Source organism: Engystomops pustulosus, chromosome 7 (assembly GCF_040894005.1).
Source record: "Engystomops pustulosus chromosome 7, aEngPut4.maternal, whole genome shotgun sequence".
Taxonomy (NCBI): domain Eukaryota; kingdom Metazoa; phylum Chordata; class Amphibia; order Anura; family Leptodactylidae; genus Engystomops; species Engystomops pustulosus.
In genome coordinates, this window is record NC_092417.1 from 183274667 (window position 1) to 183295873 (window position 21207).

The window sequence follows — 21207 nt, forward strand, 5'->3', positions numbered from 1 at the left end:
CTCTAATAGCAGGAATACTTGGAGTGGTTGTGAGATGAAGCTGAAGTGTTGCTGGGATGCGGCTGAGGGTCTGGTGCAGTGTGTTAGGTGGACGATTATTCCTGGAGTGTCTTATCCATATTCATGCAGAGAATCCCAGACATCGCTCCATATGTAGTGAACTGCAGAGCATTACACATCTGACCTGCAGAGTATTGCTCACAGACACATACAGCTATAGGCTGCAGATTATTACACCAGTGATCCCGGGACAGATCTGCAGAGCATTGCTCCCTCTAACTGCTCAGATACATACAGCTATAGGCTGCAGATTATTACACCAGTGATCCCGGGACTGCAGACTGTTGCTCCCTCAGGTGACACCTGAGCTGATGATGTCACCCGCGGACCACCAGCGTCCCCCTCACAATACGTGGCTGTTCCTGGCTCCTATAATCCGGGGCAGGTAATAAATCAGCAGGATGACAGCGCACACACCCGCTGCGAGACCTCCTGTCACCGCTCGTCCCCCGCACCGCGCTACAAACGTGTGGGGAGCACAGCCGGCCCGTCCCACCCGCTCCCCGCACTGTGATGTCATCAGGTGAGGTCATCAGCCCAAGTGCAAGGATCATTTACACCGCAAAACCTCCAGAGTCTATTCATGTGTCATACTCTAGTCACAGACAAAGCTGCATCCACAATCCACCTGATTTCACTCCACAGGACTCTACACCTTCCCGACTCTGGATCTCTGCAAAAATTGCTCTACTTCAGTGTATCATCTATTGTGAGCGCAGATCTGAAGGTGACTAGTGTTCTGACTGGTGAATTTGTGTCCTCTAGGTCACCAGCAGAATAGTGAATGCAGCTCTGGAGGTGACTAGTGTCCTCTGTGTCCACCAGCAGCATAGTGAGTGCAGCTCTGGGGTGACTAGTGTCCACCTGCAGCATAGTGAGTGCAGCTCTGGAGGTGACTAGTGTCCTCTGTGTCCACCAGCAGCATAGTGAGTGCAGCTCTGGAGGTGACTAGTGTCCTCCATGTCCACCAGCAGCATAGTGAGTGCAGCTCTGGAGGTGACTAGTTTCCTCTCTGTGTCCACCAGCAGCACAGTGAGTGCAGCTCTGGAGGTGACTAGTGTCCTCTGTGTCCACCAGCAGCATAGTGAGTGCAGCTCTGGAGGTGACTAGTGTCCTCCATGTCCACCAGCAGCATAGTGAGTGCAGCTCTGGAGGTGACTAGTTTCCTCTCTGTGTCCACCAGCAGCACAGTGAGTGCAGCTCTGGAGGTGACTAGTTACCTCTATGTCCACCAGCAGCACAGTGAGTGCAGCTCTGGAGGTGACTAGTGTCCTCTGTGTCCACCAGCAGCACAGTGAGTGCAGCTCTGGAGGTGACTAGTGTCCTCCATGTCCACCAGCAGCACAGCGAGTGCAGCTCTGGAGGTGACTAGTGTCCTCTGTGTCCACCAGCAGCACAGTGAGTGCAGCTCTGGAGGTGACTAGCGTCCTCTGTGTCCACCAGCAGCACAGTGAGTGCAGCTCTGGAGGTGACTAGTGTCCTCTGTGTCCACCAGCAGCACAGTGAGTGCAGCTCTGGAGCTGCAGGCAGTGATTGCAGACACTTGAGCCCTCTCCCGGCAGGCGGAGTGGGTTTTGTTAGGGGAACATATTTGCAGGGACATAAATAATACAGAACAGGTGCATTGTGCAGACAAGGGAGAAGCTGTGAGCGGCGGAGTGCAGATGGAGAGCGCCGCTATAAATATATCTCACGCATTCTCTCCAATTTCAGGTGTAACTTACAGGCTGAGCCGCTCGGCCCAAAACAGCACAGGCCGTGTTATTGTCCATAGCTGGAAATAGCGCCCCCCGCTGGCACCGGCGTCATGTGCAGCCTGCCCCCCAGGCTCAGCTTACAAGCAGCAACAATGCATGACATCAGCCGACCGGGGTCATCTCAGGTAACGTCTCCTGAAATACTCTGTGCTGCTGGAGACCCTGCTCCCTGCTCAGGACGCAGTAATACAACATGCATCTGCAGGATCTATATCTAACTGAACATCACCAATCAGGAGTAAGAGCCCGCCCACTGGGGAATAAAGATGCCCGCCCACTGGGGAATAAAGGTGCCCGCCCACTGGGGAATAAAGGTGCCCGCCCACTGGGGAATAAAGATGCCTGCCCACTGGGGAATAAAGGTGCCCGCCCACTGGGGAATAAAGGTGCCCGCCCACTGGGGAATAAAGATCCCTGCATGACCGCCCACAGGGAAATAAAGATCCCTGCCTGCCCGCCCTCTGGGGAAGGAAGATTGCCACCCACTGGGGAAGAAAGGTGCTCGCCCGCCCACCCACTGGGAAAGATAGGTGCCCGGGAAAAGTGTCTCACAGCGCTTACACAGCAAGAAGAGCCCCCCACATAGTAGGAACGACCTACTCACAAAACAGGAAGACCCCACCCACACAGCAGGAAAACCCCCCCACACAGCAGGAAGCCCCCGCCCACACAGCAGGAAGCCCCCGCCCACACAGCAGGAAGCCCCCGCCCACACAGCAGGAAGCCCCCGCCCACACAGCAGGAAGCCACCGCCCACACAGCAGGAAGCCACCGCCCACACATGAAGTGATATAATGAGCATCTGCAGACATCAAAGATTATTTTGTACATTTTATTACAACTTTTTCTCTTTACTTGAGATATGATAACACTCCACCCCAGACAGAGCAGGGGCGGTCCATCAAGAGAACCCGCCCCCGCACACAGGACAAGCCCACCAGACACCTGTCCATAGACTCTTATACATCACAATAACCACTGTCCGCTCATCCTAACCCTGCTGTGCACTGAATCCTGCTGGGTGACATGTGACAGGTTGGGCTGATATATCATGTCCCCAGGCTCCTCCATAGTCGGGCACAGAGCTGCCCACCAGTAGTTCTCACACTGATGCATTTCCCTCCACAAGGAGACACATTCCCCAAAAACGTTCATTCAGGAAACAAAAAGATAAACTTTCCCCATGGGACAATCTGTGCTACTTACATAGAGTGATGGAAGCGGAGAGGCCACAAGTCACTGCTCTGCTGCCTGAGAACTCATGAAAGTGATCTGCGGAGAGAAGAGAGACAGCAATGAGAGGCAGCTCAATCACTGACACAGGGAGAGCGGCCGATACACAGATACGGGGGCCGATACACAGATACAGGGGCCGGGGGGACAGCGGCCGATACACAGATACAGGGGCCGGGGGGAACAACGGCCGATACACAGATACAGGGGCCGGGGGGAACAACGGCCGATACACAGATACAGGGGCCAGGGGACAGAGGCCGATACGGGGGCCGGGGGGAGAGCGGCCGATACACAGATACAGGGGCCGGGGGGAGAGCGGCCGATACACAGATACAGGGGCCAGGGGACAGAGGCCGATACACAGACACGGGGGCCTGGGGGAGAGCGGCCGATACACAGACACGGGGGCCTGGGGGAGAGCGGCCGATACACAGACACGGGGGCCTGGGGGAGAGCGGCCGATACACAGACACGGGGGCCTGGGGGAGAGCGGCCGATACACAGACACGGGGGCCGGGGGGACAGAGGCCGATACACAGACACGGGGGCCTGGGGGAGAGCGGCCGATACAGGGGACCAGCTGATATAGGTCCTCTGACACAGGGGTGGGGCAGGAGGGAGGTCCTCTGACACAGGGGTGGGGCAGGAGGGAGGTCCTCTGACACAGGGGTGGGGCAGGAGGGAGGTCCTCTGACACAGGGGTGGGGCAGGAGGGAGGTCCTCTGACACAGGGGTGGGGCAGGAGGGAGGTCCTCTGACACAGGGGTGGGGCAGGAGGGAGGTCCTCTGACACAGGGGTGGGGCAGGAGGGAGGTCCTCTGACACAGGGGTGGGGCGAGTAGGGAGGTCCTCTGACACAGGGGTGGGGCGAGTAGGGAGGTCCTCTGACACAGGGGTGGGGCGAGTAGGGAGGTCCTCTGACACAGGGGTGGGGCGAGTAGGGAGGTCCTCTGACACAGGGGTGGGGCGAGTAGGGAGGTCCTCTGACACAGGGGTGGGGCGAGTAGGGAGGTCCTCTGACACAGGGGTGGGGCGAGTAGGGAGGTCCTCTGACACAGGGGTGGGGCGAGTAGGGAGGTCCTCTGACACAGGGGTGGGGCGAGTAGGGAGGTCCTCTGACACAGGGGTGGGGCGAGTAGGGAGGTCCTCTGACACAGGGGTGGGGCGAGTAGGGAGGTCCTCTGACACAGGGGTGGGGCGAGTAGGGAGGTCCTCTGACACAGGGGTGGGGCGAGTAGGGAGGTCCTCTGACACAGGGGTGGGGCAGGAGGGAGGTCCTCTGACACAGGGGTGGGGCGAGTAGGGAGGTCCTCTGACACAGGGGTGGGGCAGGAGGGAGGTCCTCTGACACAGGGGTGGGGCGAGTAGGGAGGTCCTCTGACACAGGGGTGGGGCGAGTAGGGAGGTCCTCTGACACAGGGGTGGGGCGAGTAGGGAGGTCCTCTGACACAGGGGTGGGGCGAGTAGGGAGGTCCTCTGACACAGGGGTGGGGCGAGTAGGGAGGTCCTCTGACACAGGGGTGGGGCGAGTAGGGAGGTCCTCTGACACAGGGGTGGGGCGAGTAGGGAGGTCCTCTGACACAGGGGTGGGGCGAGTAGGGAGGTCCTCTGACACAGGGGTGGGGCGAGTAGGGAGGTCCTCTGACACAGGGGTGGGGCGAGTAGGGAGGTCCTCTGACACAGGGGTGGGGCGAGTAGGGAGGTCCTCTGACACAGGGGTGGGGCGAGTAGGGAGGTCCTCTGACACAGGGGTGGGGCGAGTAGGGAGGTCCTCTGACACAGGGGTGGGGCGAGTAGGGAGGTCCTCTGACACAGGGGTGGGGCGAGTAGGGAGGTCCTCTGACACAGGGGTGGGGCGAGTAGGGAGGTCCTCTGACACAGGGGTGGGGCGAGTAGGGAGGTCCTCTGACACAGGGGTGGGGCGAGTAGGGAGGTCCTCTGACACAGGGGTGGGGCGAGTAGGGAGGTCCTCTGACACAGGGGTGGGGCGAGTAGGGAGGTCCTCTGACACAGGGGTGGGGCGAGTAGGGAGGTCCTCTGACACAGGGGTGGGGCGAGTAGGGAGGTCCTCTGACACAGGGGTGGGGCGAGTAGGGAGGTCCTCTGACACAGGGGTGGGGCGAGTAGGGAGGTCCTCTGACACAGGGGTGGGGCGAGTAGGGAGGTCCTCTGACACAGGGGTGGGGCGAGTAGGGAGGTCCTCTGACACAGGGGTGGGGCGAGTAGGGAGGTCCTCTGACACAGGGGTGGGGCGAGTAGGGAGGTCCTCTGACACAGGGGTGGGGCAGGAGGGAGGTCCTCTGACACAGGGGTGGGGCGAGTAGGGAGGTCCTCTGACACAGGGGTGGGGCGAGTAGGGAGGTCCTCTGACACAGGGGTGGGGCGAGTAGGGAGGTCCTCTGACACAGGGGTGGGGCGAGTAGGGAGGTCCTCTGACACAGGGGTGGGGCGAGTAGGAGGGTGGTGGGGGGAATTATCTTTCATATCTTTCTTAGAATTATATAACAAATGGTAAATGAATACAAATCAGGAAACGAGAGACCACCCTGCTCCCACCACATCTAACACTCTGAGAACCATTACATCCACACATTGGAGCCACAAACACCAAAATAATCGCGGTGAGGTCTGTATACGAGGCCCCCAGACCCTGCAGGTATGTAATGTTGTGGCCCCGTCCTCTCTGCACTGGATCGAGCGACCACCTCTGCCGCGGCAGCCAGCGACCACCTCTGCCGCGGCAGCCAGCGACCACCTCTGCCGCGGCAGCCAGCGACCACCTCTGCCGCGGCAGCCAGCGACCACCTCTGCTGCGGCACCGAGCGACCACCTCTGCTGCGGCACCGAGCGACCAGGTAGTTTAATTATATTGTTTGCTCTAAAACATGAGCACAATTACGGTTTATGTGGAAACAAAGGAGCACGGGATCTGGGAAACGGTGTGAGAGCGAGCCAAGGAACAGTAAAGACCCCCAGAGTAAGAGGCGCAGCAGCGTCCAGCTCTTGGGGGTCTTCAGGAGGTGCAGGGAACCCTAATCAGAGTGAGAGGTCCCTAGTAAAGACCCCTGGAGTAAGAGGCGCAGCAGCGTCCAGCTATTGGGGGTCTTCAGGAGGAGCAGGGAACCCTAATCAGAGTGAGAGGTCCCTAGTAAAGACCCCCAGAGTAAGAGGCGCAGCAGCGTCCAGCTCTTGGGGGTGCCCAGGAGGTATAAATCCTGAGGTCGTCCTAAATCATCATCCTGGAGGTGGAGTAAAAGCTAAGGGTGAGATATAACTGAGGTTTATGTCACATCCAGATGCATATAATCTGGGTGACAGCTCGAGCAGCAGCGGGATAGGCTGTCACCCATCTTTTCTAGAGTCCTGAATGTACGTGTATATATTCTATGATCCCGGATTAGCTCCACATCTGCAGCAGAAGTCGTGTGAAGGATCAGCGCTGTAATCTCATTCTGGAGAAATTATGTCACGTTCTCTGGATTACACTGAGCAGATCTGTAGGGATGAGCGGCGCCCACTACAGCTCGTGTATGGTACCTGCAGCGTGTACATGGCCGCTGATGGGTTAATACTGTATTACTGTAGTATCAGGGCTGGAATAATGGAGACGGGTAAGTGTAACAATCTGTGTCCTGGTGACATGAGACACATTGTCCGGCAGAAGTAACATTCCCTCCGGCTGTGATCGCACCTCACACTTTCTGCATGAGTTACACTACGAGGAGGGGGCACATCCAGGCGGGGGCAATGAGAATGGTCAGAGACTGCAGGGAGGGTGATGGGGCTCAGGACCACCTCTCCCCGGACACAAGAAATCCCAAAAATCCCTAATAGACCCATACACAATGTATCACTCCCATCATCCCAGCCTCCAGGACTAGCCATCACACACAATGTATCACTCCCATCATCCCAGCCTCCAGGAATAGCCATCACACACAATGTATCACTCCCATCATCCCAGCCTCCAGGACTAACCATCACACACAATGTATCACTCCCATCATCCCAGCCTCCAGGACTAACCATCACACACAATGTATCACTCCCATCATCCCAGCCTCCAGGACTAGCCATCACACACAATGTATCACTCCCATCATCCCAGCCTCCAGGACTAGCCATCACACACAATGTATCACTCCCATCATCCCAGCCTCCAGGACTAGCTATCACACACAATGTATCACTCCCATCATCCCAGCCTCCAGGAATAGCCATCACACACAATGTATCACTCCCATCATCCCAGCCTCCAGGAATAGCCATCACACACAATGTATCACTCCCATCATCCCAGCCTCCAGGACTAACCATCACACACAATGTATCACTCCCATCATCCCAGCCTCCAGGACTAACCATCACACACAATGTATCACTCCCATCATCCCAGCCTCCAGGACTAGCCATCACACACAATGTATCACTCCCATCATCCCAGCCTCCAGGAATAGCCATCACACACAATGTATCACTCCCATCATCCCAGCCTCCAGGACTAGCCATCACACACAATGTATCACTCCCATCATCCCAGCCTCCAGGAATAGCCATCACACACAATGTATCACTCCCATCATCCCAGCCTCCAGGAATAGCCATCACACACAATGTATCACTCCCATCATCCCAGCCTCCAGGAATAGCCATCACACACAATGTATCACTCCCATCATCCCAGCCTCCAGGACTAGCCATCACACACAATGTATCACTCCCATCATCCCAGCCCCCAGGACTAGCCATCACACACAATGTATCACTCCCATCATCCCAGCCTCCAGGAATAGCCATCACACACAATGTATCACTCCCATCATCCCAGCCTCCAGGACTAGCCATCACACACAATGTATCACTCCCATCATCCCAGCCTCCAGGAATAGCCATCACACACAATGTATCACTCCCATCATCCCAGCCTCCAGGACTAGCTATCACACACAATGTATCACTCCCATCATCCCAGCCTCCAGGAATAGCCATCACACACAATGTATCACTCCCATCATCCCAGCCTCCAGGACTAACCATCACACACAATGTATCACTCCCATCATGCCAGCCTCCAGGACTAACCATCACACACAATGTATCACTCCCATCATCCCAGTCTCCAGGACTAGCCATCACACACAATGTATCACTCCCATCATCCCAGCCTCCAGGAATAGCCATCACACACAATGTATCACTCCCATCATCCCAGCCTCCAGGAATAGCCATCACACACAATGTATCACTCCCATCATCCCAGCCTCCAGGACTAGCCATCACACACAATGTATCACTCCCATCATCCCAGCCTCCAGGAATAGCCATCACACACAATGTATCACTCCCATCATCCCAGCCTCCAGGAATAGCCATCACACACAATGTATCACTCCCATCATCCCAGCCTCCAGGAATAGCCATCACACACAATGTATCACTCCCATCATCCTAGCCCCCAGGACTAGCCATCACACACAATGTATCACTCCCATCATGCCAGCCTCCAGGACTAACCATCACACACAATGTATCACTCCCATCATCCCAGTCTCCAGGACAAGCCATCACACACAATGTATCACTCCCATCATCCCAGCCTCCAGGAATAGCCATCACACACAATGTATCACTCCCATCATCCCAGCCTCCAGGAATAGCCATCACACACAATGTATCACTCCCATCATCCCAGCCTCCAGGACTAGCCATCACACACAATGTATCACTCCCATCATCCCAGCCTCCAGGAATAGCCATCACACACAATGTATCACTCCCATCATCCCAGCCTCCAGGAATAGCCATCACACACAATGTATCACTCCCATCATCCCAGCCTCCAGGAATAGCCATCACACACAATGATGTATCACTCCCATCATCCTAGCCCCCAGGACTAGCCATCACACACAATGTATCACTCCCATCATCCCAGCCTCCAGGAATAGCCATCACACACAATGTATCACTCCCATCATCCCAGCCTCCAGGAATAGCCATCACACACAATGTATCACTCCCATCATCCCAGCCTCCAGGACTAGCCATCACACACAATGTATCACTCCCATCATCCCAGCCTCCAGGAATAGCCATCACACACAATGTATCACTCCCATCATCCCAGCCTCCAGGACTAGCCATCACACACAATGTATCACTCTCATCATCCTAGCCCCCAGGACTAGCCATCACGCACAATGTATCACTCCCATCATCCCTGACCCCAGGAGCTCACTATCTAATCTCCATATCAGATAAGTCTCTGCATGGCAGGTAAGTGTGTGTGTGAGATCAGAGACCTCCAGGACTTCTATGGCCGCTCTTACACCTCCCACTAATCCCATAATCCGAGCTCCGACAGAAATGTGAGTTTTGTGATTGATTTTCTATCACATGAGGAGAATAGAATGAAGGATCCAGAAGTGACGGGGTTACTGTGGGCCGGCTCCGCCCCCTGCGCAGGTTTTTGCCAGTCAAATTATCCATAAGGACATAGGAAAATGTCATCAATCTCCACTTCCACGTTCATTTTTGATTAACAAATCCAAGTCTATAAATCCGTATAACGCGCGGAGATTACACACGTCTGTTTACTTAACGTTCTGGTGAGGTCAGCACCTCTGCTACCTGTCTGTGAACTGCCCCAAGGCACATCTGCAGCCGACACATGGAAGGGCACAAGTAACACTATAAAGGAGGTCTCCAGATTATTATATACTATATGTTATTATTATATACACTGTATTACTCCTCCCCTGTACATATATCACAGCTCCCCCTGTGCTCCCGGTATATTATATACTATATGTTATTATTATATACACTGTATTACTCCCCTCCCCTGTACATATATCACAGCTCCCCCTGTGCTCCCGGTATATTATATACTATATGTTATTATTATATACACTGTATTACTCCTCCCCTGTACATATATCACAGCTCCTCCTGTGCTCCCGGTATATTATATACTATATGTTATTATTATATACACTGTATTACTCTCCTCCCCTGTACATATATCACAGCTCCCCCTGTGCTCCCGGTATATTATATACTATATGTTATTATTATATACACTGTATTACTCCTCCCCTGTACATATATCACAGCTCCCCCTGTGCTCCCGGTATATTATATACTATATGTTATTATTATATACACTGTATTACTCCTCCCCTGTACATATATCACAGCTCCCCCTGTGCTCCCGGTATATTATATACTATATGCTATTATTATATACACTGTATTACTCCCCTCCCCTGTACATATATCACAGCTCCCCCTGTGCTCCCGGTATATTATATACTATATGTTATTATTATATACACTGTATTACTCCTCCCCTGTACATATATCACAGCTCCCCCTGTGCTCCCGGTATATTATATACTATATGCTATTATTATATACACTGTATTACTCCCCTCCCCTGTACATATATCACAGCTCCCCCTGTGCTCCCGGTATATTATATACTATATGCTATTATTATATACACTGTATTACTCCTCCCCTGTACATATATCACAGCTCCCCCTGTGCTCCCGGTATATTATATACTATATGTTATTATTATATACACTGTATTACTCCTCCCCTGTACATATATCACAGCTCTCCCTGTGCTCCCGGTATATTATATACTATATGTTATTATTATATACACTGTATTACTCCTCCCCTGTACATATATCACAGCTCCCCCTGTGCTCCCGGTATATTATATACTATATGTTATTATTATATACACTGTATTACTCCTCCCCTGTACATATATCACAGCTCCCCCTGTGCTCCCGGTATATTATATACTATATGTTATTATTATATACACTGTATTACTCCTCCCCTGTACATATATCACAGCCCCCCCTGTGCTCCCGGTATATTATATACTATATGTTATTATTATATACACTGTATTACTCCTCCCCTGTACATATATCACAGCTCCCCCTGTGCTCCCGGTATATTATATACTATATGCTATTATTATATACACTGTATTACTCTCCTCCCCTGTACATATATCACAGCTCCCCCTGTGCTCCCGGTATATTATATACTATATGTTATTATTATATACACTGTATTACTCCTCCCCTGTACATATATCACAGCTCCCCCTGTGCTCCCGGTATATTATATACTATATGTTATTATTATATACACTGTATTACTCCTCCCCTGTACATATATCACAGCTCTCCCTGTGCTCCCGGTATATTATATACTATATGTTATTATTATATACACTGTATTACTCCTCCCCTGTACATATATCACAGCTCTCCCTGTGCTCCCGGTATATTATATACTATATGTTATTATTATATACACTGTATTACTCTCCTCCCCTGTACATATATCACAGCTCTCCCTGTGCTCCCGGTATATTATATACTATATGTTATTATTATATACACTGTATTACTCTCCTCCCCTGTACATATATCACAGCTCCCCCTGTGCTCCCGGTATATTATATACTATATGTTATTATTATATACACTGTATTACTCCTCCCCTGTACATATATCACAGCTCCCCCTGTGCTCCCGGTATATTATATACTATATGTTATTATTATATACACTGTATTACTCCTCCCCTGTACATATATCACAGCCCCCCCTGTGCTCCCGGTATATTATATACTATATGTTATTATTATATACACTGTATTACTCCCATCCCCTGTACATATATCACAGCTCCCCCTGTGCTCCCGGTATATTATATACTATATGTTATTATTATATACACTGTATTACTCCTCCCCTGTACATATATCACAGCTCTCCCTGTGCTCCCGGTATATTATATACTATATGTTATTATTATATACACTGTATTACTCCCATCCCCTGTACATATATCACAGCTCCCCCTGTGCTCCCGGTATATTATATACTATATGTTATTATTATATACACTGTATTACTCCTCCCCTGTACATATATCACAGCTCCCCCTGTGCTCCCGGTATATTATATACTATATGTTATTATTATATACACTGTATTACTCCTCCCCTGTACATATATCACAGCTCCCCCTGTGCTCCCGGTATATTATATACTATATGTTATTATTATATACACTGTATTACTCCCATCCCCTGTACATATATCACAGCTCTCCCTGTGCTCCCGGTATATTATATACTATATGTTATTATTATATACACTGTATTACTCCCATCCCCTGTACATATATCACAGCTCCCCCTGTGCTCCCGGTATATTATATACTATATGCTATTATTATATACACTGTATTACTCTCCTCCCCTGTACATATATCACAGCTCCCCCTGTGCTCCCGGTATATTATATACTATATGTTATTATTATATACACTGTATTACTCCTCCCCTGTACATATATCACAGCTCCCCCTGTGCTCCCGGTATATTATATACTATATGGCTATTATTTATACACTGTATTACTCCTCCCCTGTACATATATCACAGCTCCCCCTGTGCTCCCGGTATATTATATACTATATGTTATTATTATATACACTGTATTACTCCTCCCCTGTACATATATCACAGCTCCCCCTGTGCTCCCGGTATATTATATACTATATGTTATTATTATATACACTGTATTACTCCTCCCCTGTACATATATCACAGCTCCCCCTGTGCTCCCGGTATATTATATACTATATGTTATTATTATATACACTGTATTACTCCTCCCCTGTACATATATCACAGCTCCCCCTGTGCTCCCGGTATATTATATACTATATGTTATTATTATATACACTGTATTACTCCTCCCCTGTACATATATCACAGCTCCCCCTGTGCTCCCGGTATATTATATACTATATGTTATTATTATATACACTGTATTACTCCTCCCCTGTACATATATCACAGCTCCCCTGTGCTCCCGGTATATTATATACTATATGTTATTATTATATACACTGTATTACTCCTCCCCTGTACATATATCACAGCTCCCCTGTGCTCCCGGTATATTATATACTATATGTTATTATTATATACACTGTATTACTCCCATCCCTGTACATATATCACAGCCCCCCCTGTGCTCCCGGTATATTATATACTATATGTTATTATTATATACACTGTATTACTCCCATCCCCTGTACATATATCACAGCTCCCCCTGTGCTCCCGGTATATTATATACTATATGTTATTATTATATACACTGTATTACTCCTCCCCTGTACATATATCACAGCTCCCCCTGTGCTCCCGGTATATTATATACTATATGTTATTATTATATACACTGTATTACTCCTCCCCTGTACATATATCACAGCTCTCCCTGTGCTCCCGGTATATTATATACTATATGTTATTATTATATACACTGTATTACTCCATCCCCTGTACATATATCACAGCCCCCCTGTGCTCCCGGTATATTATATACTATATGTTATTATTATATACACTGTATTACTCCATCCCCTGTACATATATCACAGCCCCCCTGTGCTCCCGGTATATTATATACTATATGTTATTATTATATACACTGTATTACTCCCATCCCCTGTACATATATCACAGCTCCCCCTGTGCTCCCGGTATATTATATACTATATGTATTATTATATACACTGTATTACTCCTCCCCTGTACATATATCACAGCTCCCCCTGTGCTCCCGGTATATTATATACTATATGTTATTATTATATACACTGTATTACTCCTCCCCTGTACATATATCACAGCTCCCCCTGTGCTCCCGGTATATTATATACTATATGTTATTATTATATACACTGTATTACTCCTCCCCTGTACATATATCACAGCTCCCCCTGTGCTCCCGGTATATTATATACTATATGTTATTATTATATACACTGTATTACTCCTCCCTGTACATATATCACAGCTCCCCCTGTGCTCCCGGTATATTATATACTATATGTTATTATTATATACACTGTATTACTCCCATCCCCTGTACATATATCACAGCTCCCCCTGTGCTCCCGGTATATTATATACTATATGTTATTATTATATACACTGTATTACTCCTCCCCTGTACATATATCACAGCTCCCCCTGTGCTCCCGGTATATTATATACTATATGTTATTATTATATACACTGTATTACTCCTCCCCTGTACATATATCACAGCTCCCCCTGTGCTCCCGGTATATTATATACTATATGTTATTATTATATACACTGTATTACTCCTCCCCTGTACATATATCACAGCTCCCCCTGTGCTCCCGGTATATTATATACTATATGTTATTATTATATACACTGTATTACTCCTCCCCTGTACATATATCACAGCTCCCCCTGTGCTCCCGGTATATTATATACTATATGTTATTATTATATACACTGTATTACTCCTCCCCTGTACATATATCACAGCTCTCCCTGTGCTCCCGGTATATTATATACTATATGTTATTATTATATACACTGTATTACTCCTCCCCTGTACATATATCACAGCTCCCTCCTGTGCTCCCGGTATATTATATACTATATGTTATTATTATATACACTGTATTACTCCTCCCCTGTACATATATCACAGCTCCCCCTGTGCTCCCGGTATATTATATACTATATGTTATTATTATATACACTGTATTACTCCTCCCCTGTACATATATCACAGCTCTCCCTGTGCTCCCGGTATATTATATACTATATGTTATTATTATATACACTGTATTACTCCTCCCCTGTACATATATCACAGCTCTCCCTGTGCTCCCGGTATATTATATACTATATGTTATTATTATATACACTGTATTACTCCTCCCCTGTACATATATCACAGCTCCCCCTGTGCTCCCGGTATATTATATACTATATGTTATTATTATATACACTGTATTACTCCTCCCCTGTACATATATCACAGCTCTCCCTGTGCTCCCGGTATATTATATACTATATGTTATTATTATATACACTGTATTACTCCTCCCCTGTACATATATCACAGCTCCCCCTGTGCTCCCGGTATATTATATACTATATGTTATTATTATATACACTGTATTACTCCTCCCCTGTACATATATCACAGCTCCCCCTGTGCTCCCGGTATATTATATACTATATGTTATTATTATATACACTGTATTACTCCTCCCCTGTACATATATCACAGCTCCCCCTGTGCTCCCGGTATATTATATACTATATGTTATTATTATATACACTGTATTACTCCTCCCCTGTACATATATCACAGCTCCCCCTGTGCTCCCGGTATATTATATACTATATGTTATTATTATATACACTGTATTACTCCTCCCCTGTACATATATCACAGCTCCCCCTGTGCTCCCGGTATATTATATACTATATGTTATTATTATATACACTGTATTACTCCTCCCCTGTACATATATCACAGCTCCCCCTGTGCTCCCGGTATATTATATACTATATGTTATTATTATATACACTGTATTACTCCTCCCCTGTACATATATCACAGCTCCCCCTGTGCTCCCGGTATATTATATACTATATGTTATTATTATATACACTGTATTACTCCTCCCCTGTACATATATCACAGCTCCCCCTGTGCTCCCGGTATATTATATACTATATGTTATTATTATATACACTGTATTACTCCTCCCCTGTACATATATCACAGCTCCCCCTGTGCTCCCGGTATATTATATACTATATGTTATTATTATATACACTGTATTACTCCTCCCCTGTACATATATCACAGCTCCCCCTGTGCTCCCGGTATATTATATACTATATGTTATTATTATATACACTGTATTACTCCTCCCCTGTACATATATCACAGCTCCCCCTGTGCTCCCGGTATATTATATACTATATGTTATTATTATATACACTGTATTACTCCTCCCCTGTACATATATCACAGCTCCCCCTGTGCTCCCGGTATATTATATACTATATGTTATTATTATATACACTGTATTACTCCTCCCCTGTACATATATCACAGCTCCTCCCTGTGCTCCCGGTATATTATATACTATATGTTATTATTATATACACTGTATTACTCCCTCCCCTGTACATATATCACAGCTCTCCCTGTGCTCCCGGTATATTATATACTATATGTTATTATTATATACACTGTATTACTCCTCCCCTGTACATATATCACAGCTCCCCCTGTGCTCCCGGTATATTATATACTATATGTTATTATTATATACACTGTATTACTCCTCCCCTGTACATATATCACAGCTCCCCCTGTGCTCCCGGTATATTATATACTATATGTTATTATTATATACACTGTATTACTCTCCTCCCCTGTACATATATCACAGCTCTCCCTGTGCTCCCGGTATATTATATACTATATGTTATTATTATATACACTGTATTACTCCTCCCCTGTACATATATCACAGCTCCCCCTGTGCTCCCGGTATATTATATACTATATGTTATTATTATATACACTGTATTACTCCTCCCCTGTACATATATCACAGCTCTCCCCTGTGCTCCCGGTATATTATATACTATATGTTATTATTATATACACTGTATTACTCTCCTCCCCTGTACATATATCACAGCTCCCCCTGTGCTCCCGGTATATTATATACTATATGTTATTATTATATACACTGTATTACTCCTCCCCTGTACATATATCACAGCTCCCCCTGTGCTCCCGGTATATTATATACTATATGTTATTATTATATACACTGTATTACTCCTCCCCTGTACATATATCACAGCTCCCCTGTGCTCCCGGTATATTATATACTATATGTTATTATTATATACACTGTATTACTCCTCCCCTGTACATATATCACAGCTCCCCCTGTGCTCCCGGTATATTATATACTATATGTTATTATTATATACACTGTATTACTCCTCCCCTGTACATATATCACAGCTCCCCCTGTGCTCCCGGTATATTATATACTATATGTTATTATTATATACACTGTATTACTCCCTCCCCTGTACATATATCACAGCTCCCCCTGTGCTCCCGGTATATTATATACTATATGTTATTATTATATACACTGTATTACTCCTCCCCTGTACATATATCACAGCTCCCCTGTGCTCCCGGTATATTATATACTATATGTTATTATTATATACACTGTATTACTCCTCCCCTGTACATATATCACAGCTCCCCCTGTGCTCCCGGTATATTATATACTATATGTTATTATTATATACACTGTATTACTCCTCCCCTGTACATATATCACAGCTCCCCCTGTGCTCCCGGTATATTATATACTATATGTTATTATTATATACACTGTATTACTCCTCCCCTGTACATATATCACAGCTCCCCCTGTGCTCCCGGTATATTATATACTATATGTTATTATTATATACACTGTATTACTCCTCCCCTGTACATATATCACAGCTCCCCCTGTGCTCCCGGTATATTATATACTATATGTTATTATTATATACACTGTATTACTCCCTCCCCTGTACATATATCACAGCTCCCCCTGTGCTCCCGGTATATTATATACTATATGTTATTATTATATACACTGTATTACTCCTCCCCTGTACATATATCACAGCTCTCCCTGTGCTCCCGGTATATTATATACTATATGTTATTATTATATACACTGTATTACTCCTCCCCTGTACATATATCACAGCTCCCCTGTGCTCCCGGTATATTATATACTATATGTTATTATTATATACACTGTATTACTCTCCTCCCCTGTACATATATCACAGCTCCCCCTGTGCTCCCGGTATATTATATACTATATGTTATTATTATATACACTGTATTACTCCTCCCCTGTACATATATCACAGCTCCCCCTGTGCTCCCGGTATATTATATACTATATGTTATTATTATATACACTGTATTACTCCTCCCCTGTACATATATCACAGCTCCCCCTGTGCTCCCGGTATATTATATACTATATGTTATTATTATATACACTGTATTACTCCTCCCCTGTACATATATCACAGCTCCCCTGTGCTCCCGGTATATTATATACTATATGTTATTATTATATACACTGTATTACTCTCCTCCCCTGTACATATATCACAGCTCTCCCTGTGCTCCCGGTATATTATATACTATATGTTATTATTATATACACTGTATTACTCTCCTCCCCTGTACATATATCACAGCTCCCCCTGTGCTCCCGGTATATTATATACTATATGTTATTATTATATACACTGTATTACTCCCTCCCTGTACATATATCACAGCTCCCCTGTGCTCCCGGTATATTATATACTATATGTTATTATTATATACACTGTATTACTCCCTCCCCTGTACATATATCACAGCTCCCCCTGTGCTCCCGGTATATTATATACTATATGTTATTATTATATACACTGTATTACTCCTCCCCTGTACATATATCACAGCTCCCCCTGTGCTCCCGGTATATTATATACTATATGTTATTATTATATACACTGTATTACTCCTCCCCTGTACATATATCACAGCTCTCCCTGTGCTCCCGGTATATTATATACTATATGTTATTATTATATACACTGTATTACTCCTCCCCTGTACATATATCACAGCTCTCCCTGTGCTCCCGGTATATTATATACTATATGTTATTATTATATACACTGTATTACTCCTCCCCTGTACATATATCACAGCTCTCCCTGTGCTCCCGGTATATTATATACTATATGTTATTATTATATACACTGTATTACTCCTCCCCTGTACATATATCACAGCTCCCCCTGTGCTCCCGGTATATTATATACTATATGTTATTATTATATACACTGTATTACTCCTCCCCTGTACATATATCACAGCTCCCCCTGTGCTCCCGGTATATTATATACTATATGTTATTATTATATACACTGTATTACTCCTCCCCTGTACATATATCACAGCTCTCCCTGTGCTCCCGGTATATTATATACTATATGTTATTATTATATACACTGTATTACTCCTCCCCTGTACATATATCACAGCTCCCCCTGTGCTCCCGGTATATTATATACTATATGTTATTATTATATACACTGTATTACTCCTCCCCTGTACATATATCACAGCTCCCCCTGTGCTCCCGGTATATTATATACTATATGTTATTATTATATACACTGTATTACTCCTCCCCTGTACATATATCACAGCTCTCCCTGTGCTCCCGGTATATTATATACTATATGTTATTATTATATACACTGTATTACTCCTCCCCTGTACATATATCACAGCTCCCCCTGTGCTCCCGGTATATTATATACTATATGTTATTATTATATACACTGTATTACTCCTCCCCTGTACATATATCACAGCTCCCCCTGTGCTCCCGGTATATTATATACTATATGTTATTATTATATACACTGTATTACTCCTCCCCTGTACATATATCACAGCTCCCCCTGTGCTCCCGGTATATTATATACTATATGTTATTATTATATACACTGTATTACTCCTCCCCTGTACATATATCACAGCTCCCCCTGTGCTCCCGGTATATTATATACTATATGTTATTATTATATACACTGTATTACTCCTCCCCTGTACATATATCACAGCTCCCCCTGTGCTCCCGGTATATTATATACTATATGTTATTATTATATACACTGTATTACTCCTCCCCTGTACATATATCACAGCTCCCCCTGTGCTCCCGGTATATTATATACTATATGTTATTATTATATACACTGTATTACTCCTCCCCTGTACATATATCACAGCTCCCCCTGTGCTCCCGGTATATTATATACTATATGTTATTATTATATACACTGTATTACTCCTCCCCTGTACATATATCACAGCTCCCCCTGTGCTCCCGGTATATTATATACTATATGTTATTATTATATACACTGTATTACTCCCTCCCCTGTACATATATCACAGCTCCCCTGTGCTCCCGGTATATTATATACTATATGTTATTATTATATACACTGTATTACTCCTCCCCTGTACATATATCACAGCTCCCCCTGTGCTCCCGGTATATTATATACTATATGTTATTATTATATACACTGTATTACTCCCTCCCCTGTACATATATCACAGCTCCCCCTGTGCTCCCGGTATATTATATACTATATGTTATTATTATATACACTGTATTACTCCTCCCCTGTACATATATCACAGCTCCCCCTGTGCTCCCGGTATATTATATACTATATGTTATTATTATATACACTGTATTACTCCTCCCCTGTACATATATCACAGCTCCCCCTGTGCTCCCGGTATATTATATACTATATGTTATTATTATATACACTGTATTACTCCTCCCCTGTACATATATCACAGCTCCCCCTGTGCTCCCGGTATATTATATACTATATGTTATTATTATATACACTGTATTACTCTCCTCCCCTGTACATATATCACAGCTCCCCCTGTGCTCCCGGTATATTATATACTATATGTTATTATTATATACACTGTATTACTCCATCCCCTGTACATATATCACAGCTCTCCCTGTGCTCCCGGTATATTATATACTATATGTTATTATTATATACACTGTATTACTCCTCCCCTGTACATATATCACAGCTCCCCTGTGCTCCCGGTATATTATATACTATATGTTATTATTATATACACTGTATTACTCTCCTCCCCTGTACATATATCACAGCTCTCCCCTGTGCTCCCGGTATATTATATACTATATGTTATTATTATATACACTGTATTACTCCTCCCCTGTACATATATCACAGCTCCCCCTGTGCTCCCGGTATATTATATACTATATGTTATTATTATATACACTGTATTACTCCTCCCCTGTACATATATCACAGCTCCCCCTGTGCTCCCGGTATATTATATACTATATGTTATTATTATATACACTGTATTACTCCCATCCCCTGTACATATATCACAGCTCTCCCTGTGCTCCCGGTATATTATATACTATATGTTATTATTATATACACTGTATTACTCCCAATCCCTGTACATATATCACAGCTCCCCCTGTGCTCCCGGTATATTATATACTATATGTTATTATTATATACACTGTATTACTCCCTCCCCTGTAC

General features: G+C 45.6%; 1 protein-coding gene and 1 long non-coding RNA gene across 14 annotated transcripts in view; one reads left to right on the forward strand and one right to left on the reverse strand.

Moving 5' to 3' along the window:
- Window positions 1-21207, reverse strand: part of SOX6 (SRY-box transcription factor 6) — a 522737-nt gene that overhangs the window by 434525 nt on the left and 67005 nt on the right. For all 11 annotated transcript variants that reach the window (XM_072119160.1, XM_072119159.1, XM_072119157.1 and 8 more), the window contains exon 2: window positions 3024-3089. The gene's annotated coding sequence lies outside the window, so the exon portion shown is untranslated. The remainder of the gene's footprint in view (window positions 1-3023; window positions 3090-21207) is intronic.
- The window catches only part of LOC140071425 (uncharacterized), a 106759-nt gene that overhangs the window by 11908 nt on the left and 73644 nt on the right, over window positions 1-21207 (forward strand). The window contains exon 1 of one of the 3 annotated variants that reach the window (XR_011849131.1): window positions 1811-1942. The exons of the other annotated variants lie outside the window; for them this stretch is intronic. This is a non-coding gene — a long non-coding RNA (uncharacterized lncRNA). Of the gene's footprint in view, window positions 1-1810; window positions 1943-21207 lie in introns of those variants that run through there. 3 annotated transcript variants of the gene reach the window in all.